Source organism: Coregonus lavaretus, assembly GCF_964263955.1.
Source record: "Coregonus lavaretus genome assembly, chromosome: 29".
NCBI lineage: Eukaryota > Metazoa > Chordata > Actinopteri > Salmoniformes > Salmonidae > Coregonus > Coregonus lavaretus.
Window position 1 is genome coordinate 35,117,186 of NC_140016.1, and position 25,221 is coordinate 35,142,406.

General features: G+C 41.0%; 2 long non-coding RNA genes across 5 annotated transcripts; both read left to right on the top strand.

The window, feature by feature from the left end:
- The first annotated feature begins 19,616 nt into the window (after positions 1 to 19,616).
- Positions 19,617 to 21,834, top strand: LOC311105083. Its single transcript, XR_014610207.1, has 6 exons — positions 19,617 to 19,688; positions 19,803 to 20,109; positions 20,197 to 20,276; positions 20,551 to 20,603; positions 21,683 to 21,719; positions 21,798 to 21,834. It is a non-coding gene; the product is annotated as an uncharacterized lncRNA (long non-coding RNA).
- Position 21,835: 1 nt separating this feature from the next.
- Positions 21,836 to 24,990, top strand: LOC311105084. 4 transcript variants are annotated; one of them, XR_014610208.1, is made up of 4 exons: positions 21,836 to 21,865; positions 21,980 to 22,069; positions 23,036 to 23,172; positions 24,347 to 24,990. It is a non-coding gene; the product is annotated as an uncharacterized lncRNA (long non-coding RNA). The 4 variants fall into 4 exon arrangements; XR_014610209.1 differs by lacking the exons at positions 21,836 to 21,865; positions 21,980 to 22,069 and adding an exon at positions 22,468 to 22,481 and having other exon boundaries at positions 22,628 to 23,172; XR_014610210.1 differs by lacking the exons at positions 21,836 to 21,865; positions 21,980 to 22,069 and having other exon boundaries at positions 22,496 to 23,172; positions 24,347 to 24,559; positions 24,635 to 24,990.
- Positions 24,991 to 25,221: the final 231 nt, after the last annotated feature.

Sequence of the window (25,221 nt, forward strand, 5' to 3'; positions counted from 1 at the left end):
ATACATGCCAGCTGCAGACTGAAATGATAAGGTCTAGTGCATTGTCTTCTTATTCACCTTGTGTAGAGGTTGAGAGTTTAAGAGTTTCTCCATTTCAAACGTGTGGACTAACGTCTCACGTTTTCTGGTCTTGTAGAAATTCTACCATTTGCAACGTTTAGCTCACACTCCACGTCTGCTGGTCTAAAGGTTGATTTGTTTTTCAAGGCTTTTTATGCCCTCTGGGTAAAAGGGGCGTTCCATCGTGATGACACGATCTCTGATGCCACTCGGGGCGTGGCTAGTCACTGTGCATAGTTTATATGAAAAACTATTATCTCATTAGAAGACTAAAATCACATTCCTATCTTCACCAAAATACTCTCATACTTAAATCATATATTTTATACAACATTTAGATGTAAACTTGATAGATAGAATATGTACACTTTCCGAGTTACAGTTATTACTAAATACCGTCCTTAATGACATCACAAAATAATAAACAATATGACATGATTATTCCCCACTAACCATTGTCCGCAATCTTTTAATTAGGAATATTGTTTCATTATCCACTTTTGGAATTTGGGGTCTTGGCAGGAAGACTTCCTTTGTGAACAAAGGGGTCCTTTCTCCCAATACTTCATGGCAAGGAAGAGAAAGTCTGCACGGTATTTACGACCGGTCATAAAACTGGCCCCCAGGAAAGGCGGTGTTCAAACCTTTGACTAGCCGGCATGTTAGATCCTCAACCCATGAGGACAAGTCATGACAGTCCCCCTCTGGTGGTTCAATCTTGGTCTTATTTTTCAAGTTGCAACCCACCATAAAAATGACCACGGGATGTCCTGGTTGTGAATCATCGTTGCGGTCCCCCTCTGGTGGTTTACCTTGGGAGGATCTCTGCAAGCTGCAGGCCACCACAAGAATGGCCAGGGGATATCCTGGCTGGGGATCGCCGTTGCGGCCCCCCTCTGGTTTTTTACCCTGGTAGGCTTTCTTCCAACGGAGCAGTCCACCACAAGAATGGACAGCGGGCGTACTGGTTGGGCATCGCGGTTCTGGACCTGTCGTCCGGTCGTCCAGGCTGGTAGATCTGGGCAGTAACTTAGGCAGATGTTAACACACACACACTCACAAAATACATCATTACGTTTCTTTCCCAAATGAACGGCATTGTGGCACTAACTGATGGTTGGGAACTTGTTTAACAACTTAGTGGTGTGTTGTACATGTGCGCTTATGCTTACACAAGCGTGCATGCCAAGGGAAAGAAAACCAAGTATCCTGGTAGGCTGCAACCTGTTCGGAATGAGTCTGACATAATCAGATAATTTTCATGTCAATGCCTGGAGGTCAGTAAGGATTGGTGTCGAGGGAACCTGTAGTGGTTTTACTACAGGTCACAGTGTCTTACACCATTGTAGTGGCGATAGGTTTGAGTCTATTTCATATGTATGTTATCCCCGGAGGAGCTAACCTCACGACGGAAGGACTCTATAAGCACTGAACAAGTTGTACGCAGTGTGATCATGGTTCATGACTTCTAATAACTTTCCTCCTTAATGGTGGGTTCTATTTATTAGTGGCATGTGTGTTAACCATCAGAAGGGTGTTTTGGGAGATTCCATTCCACGTGTTGCAATCTGAGTGACTACTAACTCCTCTGTTGCTGTTTTCAAGGGCCATTTGACTTGTTAGCGCTCTAACCTTCTTACTGATTGTGGCTGGACTGACCGTTGCTGGCATTGGTACTGGAACTCAAGGGGACCAGCTATCCTACTGATTTATTCTGAAATGTTATCCTCCCGGAATATATGATTAGAGCATTTTACTAGTTGTATTGTAGTTGAAACTACACATGGCATGGAATGATTATTGTTACCATTTGTTTTGGAGGTGGAAAGTCCACTGGAGTTATTTTACGACCAGTGTGGTAAACCTCAGTGATATCTCAGATGTGTTCTAAGGTTACCCCCGTCGAGGGGGTTGTCCGTTCTTCTATGTTCTCATGGGGAAGTTTACAACTAAATTTGTTTCCTGCTCTGGCGGTCTCGAACAGTGTTGCATGTAGTCTCAATCCCCCCACCGGCCTTGACGAGGCTGATCATGGGTCTGGCCTTGCATTCCCCCCTTGTATCTTGGGACCCCCACACCAGCGGTGGGTGTTGGTGTCCGAGGCACAAACGAAAAGCTTGGACCCTTTGTACGAGTTGTCAGCAGCTGCGTAATTAGTAGATTGGTTGTAACCATTCAACCAAATCTCCTGGTGTTTGTGCTTGACAACGCTCAGTGGCTATCTTGGCCTGTCAGTCACCACAGCGTCCGCGTGGGGCAACCATTCCAGTACCTGCGAACTGAGACGAGGATATCTTTCTGTGATATGGCACAGTATTTCACCAGTGGGAATCATCGGGTCTGTTGTGGGACTGACACCATTAGTTTCATTGCAAGGGGTTTCAGTCTCCCTCGAAGCGGAAAATGTAACATTGGAAGCAGAGTACACTCTGCACACTGATGCTTTTATTCCTGAGACAGCACAGTGCTTGCGGAAGTGTCCGTAGGAAAAGATAAGTTAATCTCAGCTACAGTATCGCATGATTCCAAGGAGAAGGGAAGTGGCTCATTCACAGAGACTGCTGGCTTGAAATCATCAAAGGACTGATCAATCAAGTTTGCTGATTGAATGTAACGAGATATCGTAATATCTCCTTGGGTCAGATGCTTCACAGAGAAGTGTCGAGACATCGTTTTCGAAAGTGGTTATTTTGATAGATGCTCTTTGTCGATGACTGTATCGCAGTCAGCAGTAGGAGACGACAATATGGTCAGTTGACACGGCACGGTTGCCTGTGACCACACTTGGTTGGTCTTCCAATCCATTAGTGCTATCAACCGATCCATCAAGTCTACTCCGTTTAGCAGGGGTTCACTTTTGAGGCTGTTAGCTTACAAAGGGTGAACAAGCGATACGTCTTGGAAGTGTAGTTTCAGCATGAGTCACATTGTGAGAGGCGAGGTGGTCTGGTTGAAAACCCGAAGTGAAGTATCAGTTTTCAACAAACGTTTAGCTGGGTTCAAAGCTCTTTTGAGATCATTGAACAATGTTTGATAGATGAGCGATATTGTCGAGCCCAAATCAATTAGCGCATGACAGGTTAAGCAGTCCTCCTGGACTGTTTCGAGGTATGGGTAATTTTCCAGTATATATGTTATAAAATGATAAAACAGAATAAGCATGATTGACACTTTGTAATCCAGATGCATGCCTGGATAGTAACTATAGTCAACACACTATGTACTTATCCTTCAACGTATGTATGTATATTATTTTTTGGTAAAGTGTCCTGGTCACGCCACCAATAGAATGTGATAAGAGGCAAAGGCCCTGCCTAGAGAGATAACACTTGGACTTCAGAAGCAAATAGTGGCGTGGCACTAAAAGACGTTAACCATTTACATAAAGAGGAGTAACTATGAATGTTATATAAGCATGACTATGCATGTTATGTAAGCATGAAACTATATAAAAGGAGAGCTCTGAGTCAGGACAGACAGATGCTCCATGGACCAGCTCAGCTTGTTACTTTGTAATAAAGTCTATACTGATTTCACAAACTCCGGATTCTTAGAGATATTATTGAACTAATATTTCTACCAAATAAATGGCAAACAGTGACTGTGGACGCTTGGATGAACTACACAAACAAGTGGCCACTAAAAAGGTAAGCAAAGTTCTTGCTTAATAGTATAAAGTTTGTGTGGTACGCTCCAGGGCCCAGCCTCAGCAGCAGGACACCAAGTAGGTCTCTCCAAATGTAAGAACTAGAAAAACAGAAACTGGGAGCTTTTTAATTCAAAATTCATGCAAAATAATAAAGGAACAAAAAGCCTCAAGGGTTGCGATACGTAGAAAAAGAGGTAGAAAAAAAAGAAGGCAGAATTAGATCTGCTCAGCCCGAGCAGGTGGATGGTTTGCTTGGGTGGTTTTGTTTAATTCAGTTCGGTTAAGTTGAATTGCTCACCTGTCTCATTCAGGTTGCTCATTTTGATCAATCTGAATTATACAATTATTTTGTCTGATTTGTTTTGTACAAGACTGGTTTTATTCCACCCGTTCGGGTTTGCGAAATTAATCTGTTCATCTTGGTCAACCGGTCTGACTCAATTCGGGCATTGAATTCATCGGGGTCACTCAGTTGTTCATCTGGTGGATTTGTTCAATTCGTCTGATTCATATGTTCACCCTGCTGATCATTCTATTCGATTCATTCCAGCACGAGTGACTGCCCATCTGTTTGGGTGAGCAGAAAATAAATAAAAAGTCCTGCGGATACCGCTCTAGCGTGTTGAGGAAGTGTATCGCTGGAGGGCTGCATAGGTAGGCAAAAGGTCCTGCTGATATCGCTCTAGTGTGTTGAGGAAGTGTATCACTAGGGGGCTGCATAGGTAGGCAAAAGTCCTGTAGATACTGCTTATTGTGTTGAGGAAGTGAATCAATAAAGGGCTGCTTAGACAGGCAGAAATCCTGTACAATACCACTTTTTCTGTGTTGAGGAAAAACATAAAGTAAGAAGTGTGAAAGCTTCTGTCTCTGGTGGAGAAGGGGTTGCACATCTCTCCTGGATCGTCACATAAAAGTGACCTGGCAGAGAGGACGCACCCAGTCTACACTAGAAAGGAAGAGCATGAATAAGTGTATGATTAAAATACTGAAGGTGAGAAGTGTGAAATAATTTCTTGTCCTGGGTGGGGAGGGGGCTGCGCACCTCTCCTGGACTGTTGCTTAAGTTTAACCTGGCAGAGAGGACTCACCCAATCTCGCACTGGGAGAGGAAGAGTGAATGGTGCGCGAATGCCCATTGAAGTACTAAGAGTTTAAAGATGCATGCTGTCAAGCAGTTTGGAAATTTGAAAAATAAGAATTAACAAAATGAGATTTATGAGATTTTGCACACGAAGGTGGACATCAGGAGACATAAGTTTAATAAGAGAAAAACAAACACACACATTTAAAATATCTGAGTTCTGGCTAGGAGGATTAAGAGTGTGGACAAATTACCAATAGGAAAAAGTGAATAACAAGGTAAAAAGGAACTAGGGGACAAAGAATAGTACGGATATTACAAGAAGCCAAAAGGGTGGTGAACTTGGGACTGGCAGTAGGAAGTCCAAGAATACAGGCTATAGAAATGAGCAAAACGGCGGTAGAAATCCTGAGTGCTAGGTATTCCCTATGCAAGGAAGAAATAATAAAAACATCTAAAAAATAGGAATGACACACCAGAAAGATGGGCACCAAATGGCCAGAAGGAGGAGCGTTTGATGTCTCGGTGTGTGAGGAAATGGAAACACTAATAAAAAACTATAAAACAAATGAAACAGGAAAGAAAGGCCAAACGAGAAAGAGAAAAAGAGGTACTGAACATGTTTAAAATAGAAGGAGAAGCTCTGGTTTCTGAGAGATATTATTGAACTAATAATTTTACCACAGAAACAAATGGACTTATCGGGTTTCGAGTGGAATTGGCTCTTGCAATGTGTTTTACTTTTTTCTTCGCAACATTTGTATCAGAGACTATAGACAAAGCTTGTGGGCTTGTGTCTTGATCGAGCGGGCCCTGGATAGGGTCTCGAGTAAGAGCGGGAGTAATTTGATTGTTAACATCCTTGCTAAGGGTGTTAATTCTGGCGGACCTGTTGTCCGGCAATTCCACGTCTAGTCATAGTGACTTGTCTTTTTCCTGTAAATCAAATTCTTTCCGGTTCGTTGTTTCACTTAGCAGAGCTTTTAGCGAGTATTGGCGTATGCTTCTGTCGTCATTGAACCCTTTCCCCCCCTTGTTACCCTTGTGCTCTGACATGTTGGTTGGATTGGGTGCAGGAACGTAGTGATCCGGTCGATTGTAGCGGTAGTCGTTTCGCTGGCGACGTACTTTACAGTTATTTCTACCGTGGTGGGTATTGGTATCGTGGTTTCGTGGTAGAAACCGTTGTTTGTACGTCATCGCTTGACGCTTCAATACCTGATAATGCACCCTCTGACTGAAGTGAGTGCTCCTGTTCAAACTCCAAAATTAAGATGTCAGGGCTCTTAGCGCTGCGCACTTTTGATGCCTCAAAAACTGTGCTCGCAGGCTCTCGAGTTCTGAGATTGGCAAACCAACGTGGGCTGTAGGACCCAAGTAGGTAATGAACGTGGGATACATGTTCGACAGAAACATTTATTTGAATGGTAATAGCTCTTCCATTCCGGTTTCAGTGAGTATGCCAAATAAGCGGAACGACGCCTATGATAGTAAGCTTGTGGGTGTTAATTCCTAGCTTGCTTGACAGTGTTAGCCAGCGAGCTGTCGTGTTTGCAAGTCGCAGAACCACTGAATTCTATTTTCAAAGCTGTGGCATGTTTAGCGTAGTCGTTTTGCACGTGTTGTTGTTGGAGACTAATGGACCTTGTCACGTGTTTATTCGACGTTCGCTTCAACAAGTAAAGTCTGTCAGCACCCGTAGCGTTTGGGTAGCCATCCAAGGCGTCCTCTATGTCTGCTAGGAACGTCTCAGTGTCGTTTGGCTTACCTGGAACAGGGTCAAAGGTGCAGATGTTTTTGACGAGTTTGTCAAGGCGTTCCGTGCCAAGTGCGCGGGGAGGATTGGCTTCATCCTGTGGGGAATTGTGGGCCGAAAGGCCAAGAGGAGAAGCGAAGCTTTGACTTTGTTGGCGAGGAGGCGCCATATTACCCTGTGCCGAATGTCCAAGAGGGGAAGACGGAGGGACATATGCGAGAGGCAAAGTCTGAAACCTTCTGTCGTCTTCACTCCTTTCTGTACGGAGCTCCGGTTGCGAGCTTGGTTGATTGACTGGGTAATCATGCTGTAGCGCGTGACTGTTCTGGGATTCCTCCAGATGGTACCTAAGTGTGGTATTCTGCTGCATGGCAGAGCCCACTTGGGTGCTTAGAGTACTTATTTCAGACACGTGAGTGTCGCACTTGCTCCGTTCGGCCTCATACTTATCTGACATGGTTTGCAGGTAGAGGGCTTGAGTACGGAGCGAGAGATTCAGTGATGAGATTTCCTCAGCTTGCTTAGAAATCAATATCTTCATCACCTGAGTTCTCACATCATTCATTTGGTCAGCGACTTCAATGAGTTTTGCTGATTTGTCATCCAACATGGTCATGGTGTTCATGAACTGATCATCTTTGGTGTGCAGCATTTGGACTAGAACATTATTGCTTTGAGTAACGTTCATCAAAACTGCATGCATGTTATCAAGTTGCGCGCTCCTGTTTGTAGATAACTTGTCAGATTTATCTAGTTTGGTGTGGACTTCGTCGTACTTAGTTTTTGCTAAATCCGTTTTCAAACACAGTTCCACAGCTAGCAGTATTTTTCCCTTTTCTGCTTTTGTCATTAGTTTCAAGGTTCTCTCCACCTGTCCCTTCATGTCTACCGTTTCTTGCTCGTGCTTTAGCTGTGCACTGTGGTATTGGACTGATGCAAATCTTGGATGGCAAGACATCAGGGCTAAACTGGAGAGAACCTTTACAAGGCCTGCGCCCGATAATAATATAATAATATGCCATTTAGCAGACGCTTTTATCCAAAGTGACTTACAGTCATGTGTGCATACATTTTTACGTATGGGTGGTCCCGGGGATTGAACCTACTACCCTGGCGCTACAATCGCCATGCTCTACCAATTGAGCTACAGAGGACCATGGTTGATTTTGGAGAGCGTTTGCCGCAATTTCTGCTGTTTTTCCCGCTAATGGCATAGTTAGGGTTGGTATCGCTGCTGAGTTCAGCGATCAATCCTTTTATGGGTGAGAGTTCACTACTTAGCGGGGGAGTGGGGACCACCCCCTCTGATAGCTTGCACATTATTTAAAAACGTTTATTAATTTTTTTACATTTAAGTTTGGGTTTTGAGTTGTTGGAAGCTGCCAAAATGATTTTAATCTATTTATAGACGTTAATGAATCATCCTTACTGGGAGTAGGACGTGAATGAATTTGCAAAAGGAAATTGAGTTGATCAATCAATGAGAATGATTCATCATACCTGTGTATGCTATCTGGGAATTAAACTTTAATTAACCTGAAAAGTGTTGCTTTATCTAGGTTAATATGGACAAGTTTAAAATGTCTCCTTTGTTGAACCAAATAATTTTGATCTCATTCAAATGATCAATTTGAAAAGGTATGCTTGGCAATTTAACTTATTAAATTGAATGAGACAATGATATCCAGTCAGTTGAGATTGGTTGAATTATCATAAATGTAACCAGTAGTTCAAATGTGAGTGTACATTTACCACCAGGGTCAGTTATCCCTAAGGCTGAAGCCACGTGGGATTCCCGTGAATGCGGGACTTCCAACAATACTGGTTCAGTACTGTGGGGGTTGGCTCCAATGAGCTTGAAAAAGCAAATTGAATTGATTAATCAATGTTAATGATTAATCATACCTGTATAGGCTATCTGAAATTAACCTTTAATTACCCTGAAAGGTATTGCTTTATCTAGGTTAATATGGAAAAGTTTAAAATGTCTCATTAGTTGGAAGAACCTGAAAAGGTATGTTCGGCAATTTAACTTATTAAATTGAATGAGACAACGATATCTAATCAGTTGAGATTGGCTGGATATCATAAATGCAGCCCGTAGTTACACACTATAAGAACACGTTTTGCCCTCACATAGAATACATTAAAACATTTTTTAAAATGTTACTTGCGATTCTTCACTACTAGGGGTCACTGATTGCAGAAAGTTGAACTCAAATGGGAGTACAGAGGTGTGGGACTTTCGTCGGCCAAGATAGGGATTTCAACGTGGCTCAGGAAAAACAAAATGGCTGCTTTCCCTTTGTTAGCTTAGCATCTAGTGCACAGCTAACCTTTCTTATACTTGTTTAAAGCACACAACAGGATCCCATTCACTACAGGAAGGGGTTTACTAGTGACGTCTCACTTTCAAACCCATTTGGCATTCTTTATGCTAGCAAAATATTACCAGAACGCGTGGTAACATAAGAAATACGCCTGTGGCCTACTCACGCTACCGAAGCGCGATAGGCAGATAGATAATAACTCCGGCCCGGTCAACGTTTGGCCCAAAGAGACTATATCTGAGAATACTTAAAAATCGGCCGTCCCAATATGTCCTGGCTCGTAGCATTCAGTAATTCACCCTACACACTGACTTTTCGTCAGATATACAACACCGGAGGCAACCTCTAGTATCTTGTTCAAATGGAAACACACATACCTCAACAAATCCTGCCTACAGCTCTACTGGTGTATAACGTAACCTGGTTGTATAACGTAATGTGCTGCACAATTCATATAGACTGAATTCAACAGTAAGGCCTCATTCTATCTTAGATGCCTCACACGGGGCACCAATATGTCGTGACGTGACTTACTTTAAATAATGACTGTTATTTATCAAATCACCTAACTATGTTTAATTGTCAATCTAATAAATTAATCATGTGACAATTAACTAATTAGTCATTTGGGGCACCACGGAAGAAGTTGTTTATGAGTTGCCATGTCCCGAATTAAACTCTTAGAAGATATGTTATATATATATCAATAACATTCACTTATTAAATAATGATCTCTTATCAGTCTCATTCTGAACGTCGCTTAATCCTTGAACCTGCAAGAACCCTAACCTTATTGATGAATCAGCATTACACAAATTGGCTTAATTATTAATTAATTAACTAACTAAATAATATCACAATACTAACACACACTGGTTATTGATTACTAACGTAATACAATGAAAACAGGTCCCTAGCAGACTAACATTAGCATGAATGCTTGGGTAGTGGAGGGGTCAGAATGGAAGGGAGAGACAGAGATTCAAACTATCGCGGTTACTTTGGAAACTACGCTACACGGAAATACAAATTCTTAAAACCCCACTAAACGCTCATTCGGATTAGAAATGCAACATGTATTTACGTGTAGCTGTCCTCAATAGTTGAGTTAATAATAATAATAATAATAATATGCCATTTAGCAGACGCTTTTATCCAAAGCGACTTAGTCATGCGTGCATACATTTTGTGTATGGGTGGTCCCGGGGATCGAACCCACTACCTTGGGGTTACAAGCGCCGTGCTCTACCAGCTGAGCTACAGAGGACCACAAGTTGATGATGTAGGACTCTGGTTTGCCCACCAGAGATCCCAATGTACTCGGTAGAGTTTCTGGTTATAGTGGTGGTTAGAATGGATACTTAAGATGTAACATCGGTTGTCTGAGTGGGATTGTCCTTCCCATTTCGTGTCTTTAATGGAAGTTCTCTAGACGACTGTACATGCTAGCTGCAGACTGAAATGATAAGGTCTAGTGCATTGTCTTCTTCTTCTTCCTTTCGTGTAGAGGTTGAGAGTTTCTCTTTTTCAAACATGTGGACTAACGTCTCACGTTTTCTGATCTTGTAGAAATTCAACCATTTGCAACATTTAGCTCACGCTTCACGTCTGCTGGTCTTGTAGAGTGTCAACCATTTTAAGTCATGGGCTTCCTGGTCTGGTAAAAATTCAACCATTTGCAACGTTTAGCTTACGCTTCACGTAAGCTGGTCTAAAGGTTGATTTGTTTTTCACAGCTTTTTATGCCCTCTGGGTAAAAGGGGCATTCCATCGTGATGACACGATCTCTGATGCCTAGTCACTGTGCATAGTTTATATGAAAAACTATTATCTCATTAGAAGACTAAAATCACATTCCTATCTTCACCAATATACTCTCATACTTAATCATATATTTTATACAAGATTTAGATGTAAACTTGATAGATAGAATATGTACACTTTCCGAGTTACAGTTATCACTAAATACCATCCTTAATGACATCACAAAATAATAAACAATATGACACGATTATTCTTTAGATCCCCACTAACCATTTTCCACATTCTTCTAATTAGGAATATTGTTTCATTATACACTTTTGGATGTAGGGGTCTTGGCGGGAAGACTTCCTTTGTTAACAAAGGGGTCCTTTCTCCCAATACTTCATGGCAAGGAAGAGAAGGTCTGCACGGTATTTACGACCGGTCATAGAACTGGCCCCCAGGAAAGGGGGTGTTCAAACCTTTGCCTAGCCGGCTTGTTTGATCCTCAACCCATGAGGGAAAGTCATGACACTGTATCAGAGGAAGATGGGCCAGGATTGGACCCCTGATGGTTAATTGAAGACTTATTAACTTTGCTCAAGTCAATTGAGAGAAATGCTAATTTGACCGTGGGGCTCATATGGGACCTTCACATTTCAATGTTTTAATAATATTTTAAACCAATGATGGGTATTTTCCCTGTCTTTATCATGAAATAGATCCTGTTGAAACCTATTTAATTTGACCTGTGCCTTCCATGCGTGATTCTTCTCCGTGGATACAGGGAAGCACTCCTGTGGGAATTCCAGTGTATTCCGACGTATTTTATATTGAATAATTCATGTTTAACTGATGTCTAGCGTTGGGTAAAACAGAGTGGAAGTGACACAGTTTTAGTTGGAGCACTTCCTCCTTCTCAATCCTAATGAGGTGTTCACGTCGGATTATGTAACACAACCAGATTCTTCTTCTATTGCATGTATATTAACCGCTCCAGCGATATTTTTATGCCATCATTTTTGTTATTGTAACTTAAAATGCAGCGTTCTCATCAAAATGACTACATTCTCACTCTATCTGCATTTATCGCCACAATCTTTAATTGAGCTTGATGGTTACTCACATACATTTTTCATTATTATCTATATCATAACATTGTATTCAGGCACTCAGATATTGATTATGGTGTCAATCCTCTTCACCATTACCCAGGAAAAAGACAAATACCACATTAAAATGTAAAGGCTTTCATAATTGATTGCTAGACTTACAGAATTTCTTATATAGCATGAGTCAGAAAAATATGGGATGACTGTGTTTGTTGTCTGCTTATGTAAAGTGTTTCTTCTTCATTCTTATTGCTAGAAAATATAAAGAAATCATAAATGTCTTACTCTATGAAAACATTCATTTATTTCAAAAGTTTTGACTTTTGTTCTTTTGATTTTCATTTTGTCATGTACTAAAATAATCATGTACTAATCAAAACTACTTCTTCTTTCCAAAGGACTGAGGATTGTAGATATGGCAAGAAGTTCTTAAGTAAACTTATGTTTGGAAGAAGGCCAATTTAAATTACAGTATGTAATATAATGGAGGAATTATTTGCCTAATTTGCAAGCCTTTGTGAAACACATTTTCATTATTGGGACAACACAACCGGTAAAGTAAAGTTAAAGTAACAGTAATGGCTACTGAGAAGAGCTTGCCGATTGGGCCTTCCTGCAGGAGAAAGTTGAATGGTCCTAGTGCAGATCTGATAGGCAGCAAGTATTCAGGATGTGCTCTCTAGCACTTGTCGGAGTGTCCATTAGATAGAATACAGTACACACCGTATTACAATATGCCAAATGAACAATATGTATATCAAATACTTGAGCTACGCTTGAGGAATAGTCCCAAAAGTGAAAACTCAGTGAAGTACACATCAAATACCTTTTAGCCCAGGTCTGGTATAACTATAGGCATATAATATATTATACATACCCAAAGTATTTTGAGGTACTTTTAATCCCTCATCAAGCATTCATGGATGCCCATCTCTCTTCTCTGCCCCCTTGGTGTGTGCTTAAACCAAGGTCTGGTTCTGTGCTCCATCTTAACAACCAGAGACTCTCCAGACAGGCGAATTAGGGATGCAACCCTCCTCACGTCGCATTGCATGTTGATAGAGCCCAAGTAGAAACTGCCGGATTGGAGCATCCGTCAATTGGACCCCTGCAAGCATGACCCGGAAAGCTCAGTAACAGGCCAGGACTGAGCTGACTGACGACCCCCCCTCTGTTTAACACAGCTTCCAGTCATTGTGGCATTAATATTCCTTTTTTTGGTTGTTAAAGAAGCAAGGCTGCAAGGCGGCAAAGCAGCAACAGGCATGGGGCTCCCCGGATGTGCGGCGTTTAGCATCAATGGAAACGCAGTCAAACAGTCCGACACAGGGGAGGAAGTTGGCGGTCTCCTTCCCCTAGGCTCCATACTGATGAGACGGCACCAAACGGCAGTCAATTACAGCCACTCCCAGACAGATGTCTTCAGTCCACCACAACCTCCCACCGTAGATTCATCCACCCCCCTCCATCCCTCCATCCTAATTCCCATCCCTCCTCAACCAGTATCCATACATAATTTCCGGCTGATAAAATCTATACTGTAAGCATATGCATGTGTCTGTGTATATCTCAAAGTTCAACCATTATGGAATAGGCATAGATAGACCAACTCAGAAGTGTGAATCTAATGCATGTCTGCCGTACACCCAACAAATTGCTATAGTTGCCCCCCTCGAGTGCTGCAATTTCAATCTGTTTGTCCACTACAACCAACCAAGGCAATTCTAGGCCTCTGTTTTATTGCCTGGTTTCTTTTTCATATGCAACACAATGACAACTCATTTATTTTCAGTTGACTCATTATCAGTGGGCAAACAGAACCCCGGCGGGTTGTGGTCAGGGCTGCATCACTGGCCTCCACTAAACACGGCTTGATAGATCCCTAAAGAGAGAGTGTCTAATGCATCAGCAATCAGCCTCAAGGGGGCCAGCTTATTGCCACAAAAGGTAGCAAATGAATCCAGTCAGCTTGGTCCAAATGCATTTTTTGAAATAACACCCGATTGAAAGGGTAGACAAAGACAGCAGAGGGACTTTCAAAATATCCACTAATTTCCAAATTTGTCGCCCATTGTAGTGCCTTTTACTTGAATTTGAAATTATAGCATGTTGGTATTTGCTTCCGACTGCAGTGCCCTTCACTTCGATAAATCAGATCAAATTATATTGGTCACATACACGTGTTTAGCAGATGTTATTGTGGGTGTAGCAAAATGCTTGTGTTTCTAGCTCCAACAGTGCAGTAATATCTAAAAGTAATATCTAACAATTTCACAACATACAGTGCCTTGCAAAAGTTTTTATTCCCCTTGGCGTTTTTCGTATTTTGTTGCATTACAACCTGTAATTTAAATGGATTTTTATTTGGATTTCATGTAATGGACATACACAAAATAGTCCAAATTGGTGAAGTGAAAAAATAAATAACGGAAAAGTGGTGCGTGCATATGTATTCACACCCTTTGCTATGAAGCCCCTAAATAAGATCTGGTGCAACCAATTACCTTCAGAAGTCACATAATTAGTTAAATAAAGTCCACCTGTGTGTAATCTAAGTGTCACATGATCTCAGTATATATACACACCTGTTCTGAAAGTCTGCAACACCACTAAGCAAAGGGCACCACCAAGCAAGCAGCACCATGAAGACCAAGGAGCACTCCAAACAGGTCAGTGACAAAGTTGTGGAGAAGTACAGATCAAAGTTGGGTTATAAAAAAAAATCTGAAACTTTGAACATCCCACGGAGCACCATTAAATCCATTACAAAAAAGTTGAAAGAATATGGCACCACAACAAACCTGCCAAGAGAGGGCCGCCCACCAAAACTCACGGACCAGGCAAGGAGGGCATTAATCAGAGAGGCAACAAAAGAGACCAAAAATAACCATGAAGGAGCTGCAAAGCTCCACAGCGGAGATTGGAGTATCTGTCCATAGGACCACTTTAAACCGTACACTCCACAGAGCTGGGCTTTACAGAAGAGTGGCCTTCTGGATGATAGCGGGGTGAACAGGCAGTGGCTCGTGTGGTTGTTGTCCTAGATTATCTTTGGTGTCCTGGAGGGCTGGTAGTTTGCCCCCGGTGATGCGTTGGGCAGACCGCACCACCCTCTGGACAGCCCTGCGGTTGTGGGCGGCGCGGTTGCCATACCATGCGGTGATACAGCCCGACAGGATGCTCTCAATTGTGCATCTGTAAGGGTTTTAGGTGCCAAACCATATTTCTTCAGCCTCGTCATTGTTGGTAATCAAGCCTACTACTGTTGTGTCGTCTGCAAACTTGATGATTGAGTTGGAGGTGTGCGTCATTTGTGAACAGGGAGTACAGGAGGGGGCTGCGCACGCACCTTTGTGGGGCCCCAGTGTTGAGGATCAGCGAAGTGGAGGTGTTGTTTCCTACCTTCACCACCTGAGGGCGGCCCGTCAGGAAGTCCAGGAACCAGTCGCACAGGGCAGGGTTCACATCCAGGGCCTCAAGCTTAATGATGAGCTTGGAGGGTACTATGGTGTTGAATGCTGAGCTATAGTCAATGAACAGCATTCTTACATAGGTATTCTTCTTGTCCAGATGGGATAGGGCAGTGTGCAGTGTGATGGCGATTGCGTCGTCTGTGGATCTATTGGGGCGGAAAGCAAATTGAAGTGGGTCTAGGGTGACAGGTAAGGTAGAGGTGATATGATCCTTGACTAGTCTTTCAAAGCACTTCATGATGACAGAAGTGAGTGCTACTAGGCGATAGTCATTTAGTTCAGTTACCTTTGCTTTCTTGGGAAAAGGGACAATGGTGGCCATCTTGAAGCATGTGGGGACAGCAGACTGTGATAGGGAGAGATTGAATATGTCCGTAAACACACCAGCATTGCATTTAGCTACGAATGGGATATACAGTTTTTAACAACAGTGGAAAGTAATTGCCGTTTTCCAAGGTGAAATTGTCTGATGCCATCCAGTAGTATTGCAGTTATTGTGAATGAAGATGTGGGGCATCTGCTGTTCTAGCGCGAACAATGTGGAGCTCAACAAAAGGAGACCTTGAGCAAATGGACAAAATATTACAGTTTTTATGACTGACTGAGATGTATGAGCAAAAGGCTTCAAAATGTTGCACAGAAGAAGAATAAAATGTATAGAGAAATTATAGAGACCAACCACATTCCACATGCTCCTCTTGTGCCCTTTGGAATACCACATTGTAAGTCATGTGTCATGCAATGTGGGTAAATTAAACAGTCAGAATTTTTATTAAAGATGCATGTGAAAGACAATGCCTTTTTCTTACAACATGTTGCCTTCAGAGACGATTCCTCACCTGAATTTCTTATATTCAACCTTAAAATTTCTGGTACTACACAGCCAAATGAACAACTGAAACAGCAAAGTGAAAAAACACAGGTAATAAATGTCAATACACCAAAAATAGAGTAGACGGCAGAGCAATACAAATATATTATGATGGAGCATACAAAAATACAGATTAGAGAGTCATAAGAAATCAGAATAACCCATTTCTCTTAGAACAGTCACATTTCCTCCTATCCAACCACTACCCAATCCATCCCTTTGTCTCTTACATCTCTGCACTATTGAAAGCAGAATGCCTAGACTGGCTGTTGTCTGTGATGGCTCATTAATTGTCCATTACAAAGACACAGCGGCAGAGAGGGCTACCTGCCTGGCATCAAAGCAGCTACTTTATTGGAGGTCCTGAAAACAAGGCCTTTAAAAGGGGAAGCTTGCTCTTAGTGCTGAGGCTGTATTCAACACACTGAGTGGGCCGCCTTTGTGCGCGCACTGTGGCATGAATGTACAACAAGCCTCTGGTGTAGTGACCTGAGATCCTTGAGTGTCGGCAAGCCGCAGACGCACAAGCTCATGCATATATGCACGCAGACAGACATGCATGCACAGTCACTAAGGCATGATCACATGCTCATGCATAGGGACTGACTGACAGAATGCTCTCACGATCCGATTTGGCGAAAACCCCTTTTTTCTCAACATAATCGGCGGCTGGCTGGATATAAAGAGTCTGGTGGTATTTACATTTTAGTATTTTAGCTGTCACTGTTAACCAGAGCGACTAGCAGTAGTGAGTGCATTCATTTTCGTACTGGTCCCCCGTGGGAATCAAACACACAACCCTAGCGTTGCAAGCGCCATGCTCTACCAACTGAGCCACACGGGACCCAGTCTTCGTGATCTGGCAGCTAAAACCGGTGGGCAGACAAAGAAGTGGCCCAGTTTGAGATGGAGAGAGCAAGCAGGCGCCGATGGGGGGTCTGGGGACCTGGGAATCATTGTGGCTTGGCTGGTATTCAGGGTGCATCAGGGGCGGGTAGTACAATGCATTGGCCGATACAACGAGGGCCATGACTGGAATTAATTGGCTGTTATTGAGCCGATTGCCAAGGTTACTGCAGAGAATGAAATAGAGGAATGTCACAGGAAGTGTTCCGCTCATAGCACAGTATCCTAGGTCACTTATGCCAAGGAGATGCTAATGACCGTGTTACCTTGCAGCACTTTGAGAAGCCCACACAGAACAGAACTTCCACTGATCCAAGTATCAAGGAGCTAAAGAAGCAATGACCTGACAGAACAGGTAGTGTGTGCATTGCTTGAATTAGAAAATATCTTTCCTACTACTGTCATTCCAAAAGATTGCCAAGATGTCCTGTCACCAACAAAATATAATAACTACTCAAACCTTATTGAACTACAGTATATTGCTAACACTAGTCACAGTGAGAAATTATTTCCGATCATTAAATAGATTAAATATATTAAATAGATACGTAATGAACTAACTAATAAACTCCTTTCATTTTAAGTCACGAGATTTATCAATATGAATATGAGGTTGGATCCAAGTAATTATGAATATGCCTCAAATGAGTTTTGAAAATGAAATTAAGAGTGAAATGAGATGAACACATGCTGAGGGAGAGAGTGAAGAGGAAGTGAATGTAGAGGTGTGTGTGTGAGTGAGTGACTGACTGAGTGTGGAGTACCGGTATGTGCAGGCAGGGCACTAAAAGCTTCACACAATTTAAAGAGACAGATGATTCTCCGGAGTGTTTGTGATCACCGGGCAGCTCTCGGATGAAAGTGTTTACCAAACCTCAGAGTAATGAAATCCTCTCCAGTGAGAGACCTCTCAGGTCCTGGCTAACCGAGTGCGGCCTACTCAACAAGGACGTTAGTCAATGCTCCCTACCCTCAGTGTGTGAGTGGCCTCCCTCACTCTCCCTCACCCTTCCTCCCTGACTCAATCAAGTCACTGTGCCTTACTGCATTGAGCTAGGCTTGCAAAGCTACCGATAATTTACCAACGTTACCAGACTCTTCAGTAATTACAGTAATTAACAGAATCTATGGCAGTCTATCGTAACTTTGGTAATTTATGCCTGAATAACTTTAATGTATAGTATACATTTTTTGATATGTGTCCATATTGTCCATGAGTTTCTAGTAGATAGACCATATGGTTCAAGAGAAAAGTCTAATTAATGAAAAAAGCATCTAATCAACAATGCAATGACATTATTTTCAATTAACTATGCAATTCTTCCAACTTTTTTCACAACTGACACCAGTTTGACACCAAAACATTGACAACAAATGCATATGAAAAATGTTTTATGGAAATTATATTTCATGCTGAAACCCTCATATTAAACACCAACGAATTGTATTCACTAAGTTGATGGTTTATATTTAGGGTAACATTTTACAGCATTCTATTTTCTATTTCAAAATCATCTTATTTAATTATTTCATATATTTGGCATAAGATGAGGCCACAGAGGGCCAGAGATAATTACAGACACCAGTGACAATCTGAAGTACCCACAAGGGCCACTAGATGTCTTGTGTTAGATTACATAAAATCATTGAAAGATAACCAGTAAACTACCAGAATTTGGGTAACTTTGAAAGTTTCCTTTGCAACCTTATTCAGAGCTCACCGGGTCACTAGACTTTATAGAGCACGGCTACACGCCATAGCAATGTTATTCATTGAGTTGGGCTCAATTCAAAATCCTATGGCCTTCTGTTAATAAAATAATAAATACATGTATAAGCCTATTGATAGATTACCTCGAGCTCTTTAGTGAGCAACCGACCAAGAGGAGTGTGTGTATAACGAGAAAATAATGCCACGTGCCTCTGAAGCTTCGCTTTCATTTATGCGTGTTTATATCTACGCTCGCTGTCATATGAAGTGTTTTATACGGTGGCCGGGAAGTGCAAAGCAACATTACAAAGAATGAAACACTTTTACAAAGCTCGAGACAAATTTACATTTTGGAAAACAAATTTACATTTTATAAAACAAATTAACATTTTAGAAAACAAATTTACATTTTAGAAAACAAATTTACATTTTAGAAAACAAATTAACAAGACGCAAAACACTTTTACCAGTCCCGAAACAAATTTACAAATGACAGATTCGTCACGGAAAGGGAATGTACCACAAGTGATGAGCGTGGTCTTTTCGTGGAGTTGTTGTGGAGTTTATGGCGTCAAAGAAGTTTATGGTGACCGCCCGAACATGGACTGCGGCCGAGGGATGTTTTGCCCGTTTTGTGGCAAACACATGAACAGCTTAACGCGGTTTTGCTTTACGTGTGGTCGGTGTTTGGAGTTTTTAAAGGACGCGGACAAGACGGAAACATTGGAAACACAGGGGACGTCTCGACAGCCGGACAGTGCTATGCAAAGTAAGTTTAGCAAAACCAAAACGCTAGCTATCTAAGGACAGTAACGCTAATGATTTTTTGAGCGGCTTCTAACTTTCTGTTTCGGAACTCTGTCCATTTCTGCAGAACAACCATGCCCATCATACAAACAGTTCATGGAGTACAGAAGCTCGAAGTCAAAAGAACGACAGTCTTTTAACTATGGGCCAAAAGGAAGATATAGGCCTAAAGAAAGAAAACACGTCCAGGTAAGGTGTACTGACCGTCCTATACAATTTTGCAATGCTCTATATGTATTTGTGTGTTTGTGTATATTTATTTTACCTATGTATACATTAATTATACCTTTGTTATTTTACTAGATAAACGTAGGATTGATGGTGCCAAGTGGAACTGATTTAAAACCTCTAAGAGGGAAAACACTACCGTTATTTACAGACCCAGAGGTAGCAGCACCTGATCTACTGAAACAAGCTGTCCAGAAAATGACAACATTTAACAAGGACATGCACGAAGGACCTTATGTCCTTTTGTATCCAGACTGCTCAGAGGTGGTTCATGTGCCTGGGTCAGAAAGGCCATTCAAATTGGCAGAATATAAAAAGGAAATAGGAAAGGCATATTCCAGGATCACTTTTTTCATTTGCCTAGAAAAACACTATAAAAGAGGTTAGTGGATCTCATGATTCAATATTTTTACATATTTAGATACTCTGCTGGAGGATAGATAATGGTTGTTTGAATAATTTTTTTCAGTGGATGATACCTCAGACTCTGATTCTGAAATTGTCATCACAACAAGGAGCACAGCTGAACTCAATCGTGCTGACACTTTGGTACATCAGTTATTTCTCTTTTTAAAAATATTTATGTATGTTTGTATTTATTCATTTTCATATAATTTATTAATTAGGTGTACATTGGATTTTAAGCATAAAATCAATGTCCTGGTCTATATTTTAGTGGAAAAAGGCTTGTTTTGATTATTTTGCAGTAACTATTATACAGTAACACAGACAACCATTCAGCATTGATATATACTGTATGTGGTAATGGAAAAATAATGGAACCTGTTGAAAGTTGTTGATCATTTTATCCGTTTCCTCTCAGGTTTTTGAACCACAAAATCGAAGTACTCCCAAACACAAGCTGGACGATGAAAGGTAGGTGTTGCACACTTGGACACAAAGGAATTTTCACACGTGCAATAATAATTCATATTTTGTTGGGCTACAGTGCTTTCACTACCAGGTAAAGTGCAATTTCACCTTTTTTTAAATTTAACTCACAAAACTGATGAAACTACTAGCAGATATTTCACTACTTATTCACATACACATTATACATACATTTATATTGCTGCACATAAGCTCAACGTTGCTACATGCTATCAGCTGTTTCTGTAACTGACTGCGGTGCACCCTCGCTCCCTACCTAAAGGACCCACAGCTGCCTGTGTGAGCAGCGCTTTACAGAATAAACCCACTGAAATACAGTTGCTCTTGCAGTTGAATAAACAAAAATTAACCAAACCATTAAAAAAAAACACGTGAGAATGAAGTGGGGGGTATCCACTGTCCATTCATATGTCCCACATCACTGTCGATCCTGCATAGGTACTATAGGCCTTTACTGAAGTGGCACGGTCATCCAGAACCAACTTAAAGAACTCCAACACGTTTCGGCATCTAGCCTTTGTCAGGGAGTCAAATAGATGTAATGAGAGACACTGGGTTTTTTCTAGTGGTAATCCACCAATAGGAAACATGGGACACATCCATATACATAATGTTTACATGATTTGACTATTGTAGGCCTGAAGGACACCTACTGGTTTTAAGATGTCTACAACACCTACTCTAGCCCAGAACACCTTGGACACTAGAAAAGACCCATTGTCTCTCATTTCATCTGTTTGACTCGCTGACGAAGGCTAGATGCAAAAACGCATTAAAGTTCTTTTAAATTGGTTCTGTATGGCTTGGCCACTTGCAATACAAGCATTTTAATAGTTAAAAAATAGTAGTTTGAGCTTTCTTTTATTTTATACCTTTTCCATTAAAAAAGAAACTCAAACTAACTCAGATTTGAGTCCAGGAAGCGCTCCTATCCACATGTTCTCAAAATAATCTATTTTTTTTAATACATCTTTCTGTTCCCTCTACTACTACATGCTACTCAAAGCTACATTATAGCCTTTATCATGGAGCTAATCATTTTAATATGTTTTATCATGTTTCAGAGATGCACCAGGACAATCAACAATTCAGCCAGGACAGGTAATAAGGCAGACTGTGGCAGCATGACATTTCTTGCTTTCAGTGTTGTTGTTTCAGACATTTTAATCTTTTTTTCAGATAGTAATATCTGATGCTGAGGATCTGGATCCACCGGCAGCAAATCCAGAAAAAATGTCTTGCTACAGGTAAGTAAAAAAAAGATAATGACTGACATAATTTAAATGTATTGAACTGATTACATGGGGAAGACATTTTTGTTTGTAAGATGTTTTAACATGGAAATGGCAATTTCCCAACAGTAAATACACAGACCTGTATTCACCAAATGTTGAGCAGGAGGACGAAGAGCCGGTTGCTGTCAATGTGAAGAATTTCCAACACACAGCAATGTAATATGCTTTTGACTATAGCACTCCAGTTTTTTCACTGTACAATAGTTCTTGTATATCTGGAATATCCACAAATGAATTAACTTTTTGTCATTACAGGGAGGAGACGGACATTCCATTACCTGACATCGTAGCAAACCTGTCTCTTCCTATTGATCATAAAAAGTCAGCCGGTTTAACATCTCAAGGGCTAATGTTTGGGATGGGGCAGTCAGAGGTTTCAAGCGTACAACATATTCTGAAACCTGTGACATGCTGGTGAAATTTAATGATGATACTGGTGTTCTGGAAGAGGGAATTGACACTGGTGGTCCAAGACGAGAGTTTTTAACTCTACTGATGAAACACCTAAAAGACCGGCCCATTTTTGATGGACCAGAAGGACATCGGTTCTTGTTCTACAATGCAAAGGGTATGCATATTGGTTGGATGTGTACTATAGGCTACTAATGGTTGGTTAATGCTCATTGACCATATATATCACATGACATATGCTTGCATATTACAGTATATACAGTAATGCATTGTTTTAATTTTGCAATATGAATTCATTCACAGCTGTTAGGGAGGATGAATACTACTTGGCAGGAAAGATGATTGCTGTGTCAGTTGTGCATGGAGGTCCAGGACCCCATTTCCTGTCAGAAGATCTTGTACATTATCTTGCAGGCCAGCCTTCATTCAAAGCAACAAATAATTTAATAACTGATGAAGAAATAGGGAAAGCTTTGCAAGAGGTGAGAATAGCATAAGGGTATGGTAGGGCAGAGTTTTTCATACTTACTGCAGTGTTTTTGAGACAATGTTTACTTCCTATATCACGTGCGGAATATATTTAATTTATTTATTAGTTTTTGATAGTGTAAGATTACACCTTGCTATGTACGTTATTAAAAAAATAGGCAAGGAGATACAGTGCATACAGTTATTGACTGGGGTGTTTTTGCCCATTTTCATGTCTTTCAGATTGAGAATGCTGCTTCATTGGATGCTCTGCAAGAATGTATGATGAGACACAGCACAATGTTACAGACAGCAGGTTGTCTGAGACATGTGGCTACTGTGGAAGAAAAGAAAGAAATCGTGTCAGACTACCTCCAATGGTATATCATTGACCGCAACTCATCTGTAATTGACAGGTAAGATGATATTTGTAGTGATGAGATTTTTATTTATTTATGTATGAATTTTTTGTTTGAAATGCCTCATGGTCCCCATCTTTGGTTTATGCAAGTATGTATATCTGTTATCAATTTGTCCTTAATCAGAATTTGTACCTTAGTATATTTCAACGGATATTCTGTGTCAAACTACAGTGCCTTCATTAAGTCTGCACACCTTTATAGATTCAATTTAAAATATATTTAAATCCTTTTCCTCATCAATCTACACACAATACATCATAATGACAAAGCAAAAACAGAAATTAGATCTTAGGTTTCTCCTCCTGACTAACTCTTCCATAGAGGAAAATCAGTCCAGTTACCCCTTAAAGTGATCCATCCACCTCTGCTGCACATCTGGCAGCAGAGTGATGGTTTGAGGCTCACTTTACCCATCAAACCCTTGATGACTTGCTGCTGTTTATCCAACCACCTGCTCCATACTGTAGCAGTGTCATTTACATATGGATCTATTTCTGCCCTCAGTTCTCATAGAGATCCTGACATGCAGAGAGGTTTTAGTATCTCTTGTAAATGTACCTGAAAATCAGATATAAAGAGTGTGGTGATGTTGTGTGTAAAGCCTGTAGCTTCATACACGAGGAATCCAGGCTGGAATTACTTCCAAAGGTGCTTCAACAGTGTACTGAGAAAATGGTTAATTAACTTGTGCGAATGTGATATTCCAGTTTTTAATTTTTATTAAATTTGCTACAATTTCTAAAAACTTGTTTTTGCTTTGTCATTATGATGTATTGTGTGTAGGCTGATGAGGGAAAATATTAATATTACTATTTTAAATTGAATCTATAACGAAACAAAGTTGTGAAAAAGTGCAATGGGTGTGTAGACTTTCTGAAGGCATCGTGTGAGTGCTCAAGCCACCCATCCGTCTGTGTCATTCCAGTCTTTTGTTTCTGTGTGTTATACTTACAGTTTGTAACAATTAACGTTTAATGTGCAATGCAAAAATAGGGTTTTTGAAATCAATTTTCAACAATGTTAAGGTGGATAGTAATTGTAGAGAAGAGAATATTTAATAGTTTTCTTTAGATAATTTTAAATTCAATTGGCACTACACAGCAGTGAAACAATGTTTGTGTTCACTCTGTAGATTCAGAGATGGTCTTTCAACCCTGGAGTTTTTGACTGCACTACAGCAACACCCTACTTTGCTGGCCCCTGTCATGTGCCACTCTGAAAGGCGACTCACTACTTTTGAACTTGAGACTCTTCAAACCTGACCTCAGTCCTTCGGGGAGTAATCAAAGACTTAAAGAAAGTCAAACCATGGCCTACTGGGCAGACTATCTCCTTGATTGTGAAGGTTTGTTAGTTTGTTTTTTATAACTAGTTAAGAAAACACATGGCAGTGATGTATCTGAATTGTTTTTCTTTGCAGAAGGCCAGGCTGCTGTGTCTGTGGAAGATGTTTTGATGTTTGCTACTGGGCTGTCTTCACTTCCCCCATCTGGCTTGGAACCACTGCCACAAATAGAGTTCCTGGAGGACTCTGCGTTCCCAATGGCAAATACATGTTCAAACTCCTTGAGATTACCACTCCTAGACTCATACACTTTGTTTAAGTCACAAATGGACTTTGGAATTCAAAATAGTCCAGGATTTGGCTGTTTCTAAGCTATATGATGGATGACCCCTAGAGTTAAGACTCTGAAAAAGTTGTTGTTGTTAAAGGTTAGGGTTGGGCATCATTTAGATTTTAACAATTCTGATTCCAATTCCGATTCTTCCTTTTGATTCCGGTTGTTATCGATTCTCGATTCCGATTCTTTGAGTGGTGGAGTTGAAACGGGTCACATGCTTATTTCACAAATAAGAGGAAAGTTTTATTTTGATTCAAAGGTGGGTTGCAGTTTGACGGGGCTTTTTCAATGTAAAATAAAGCCACACTAGAGCACCGCTTACTGTGCTCCATGGCTGCAACACAACAAGCACCTGGCCGCTACAGAAACCAAAACTTGCGCATGT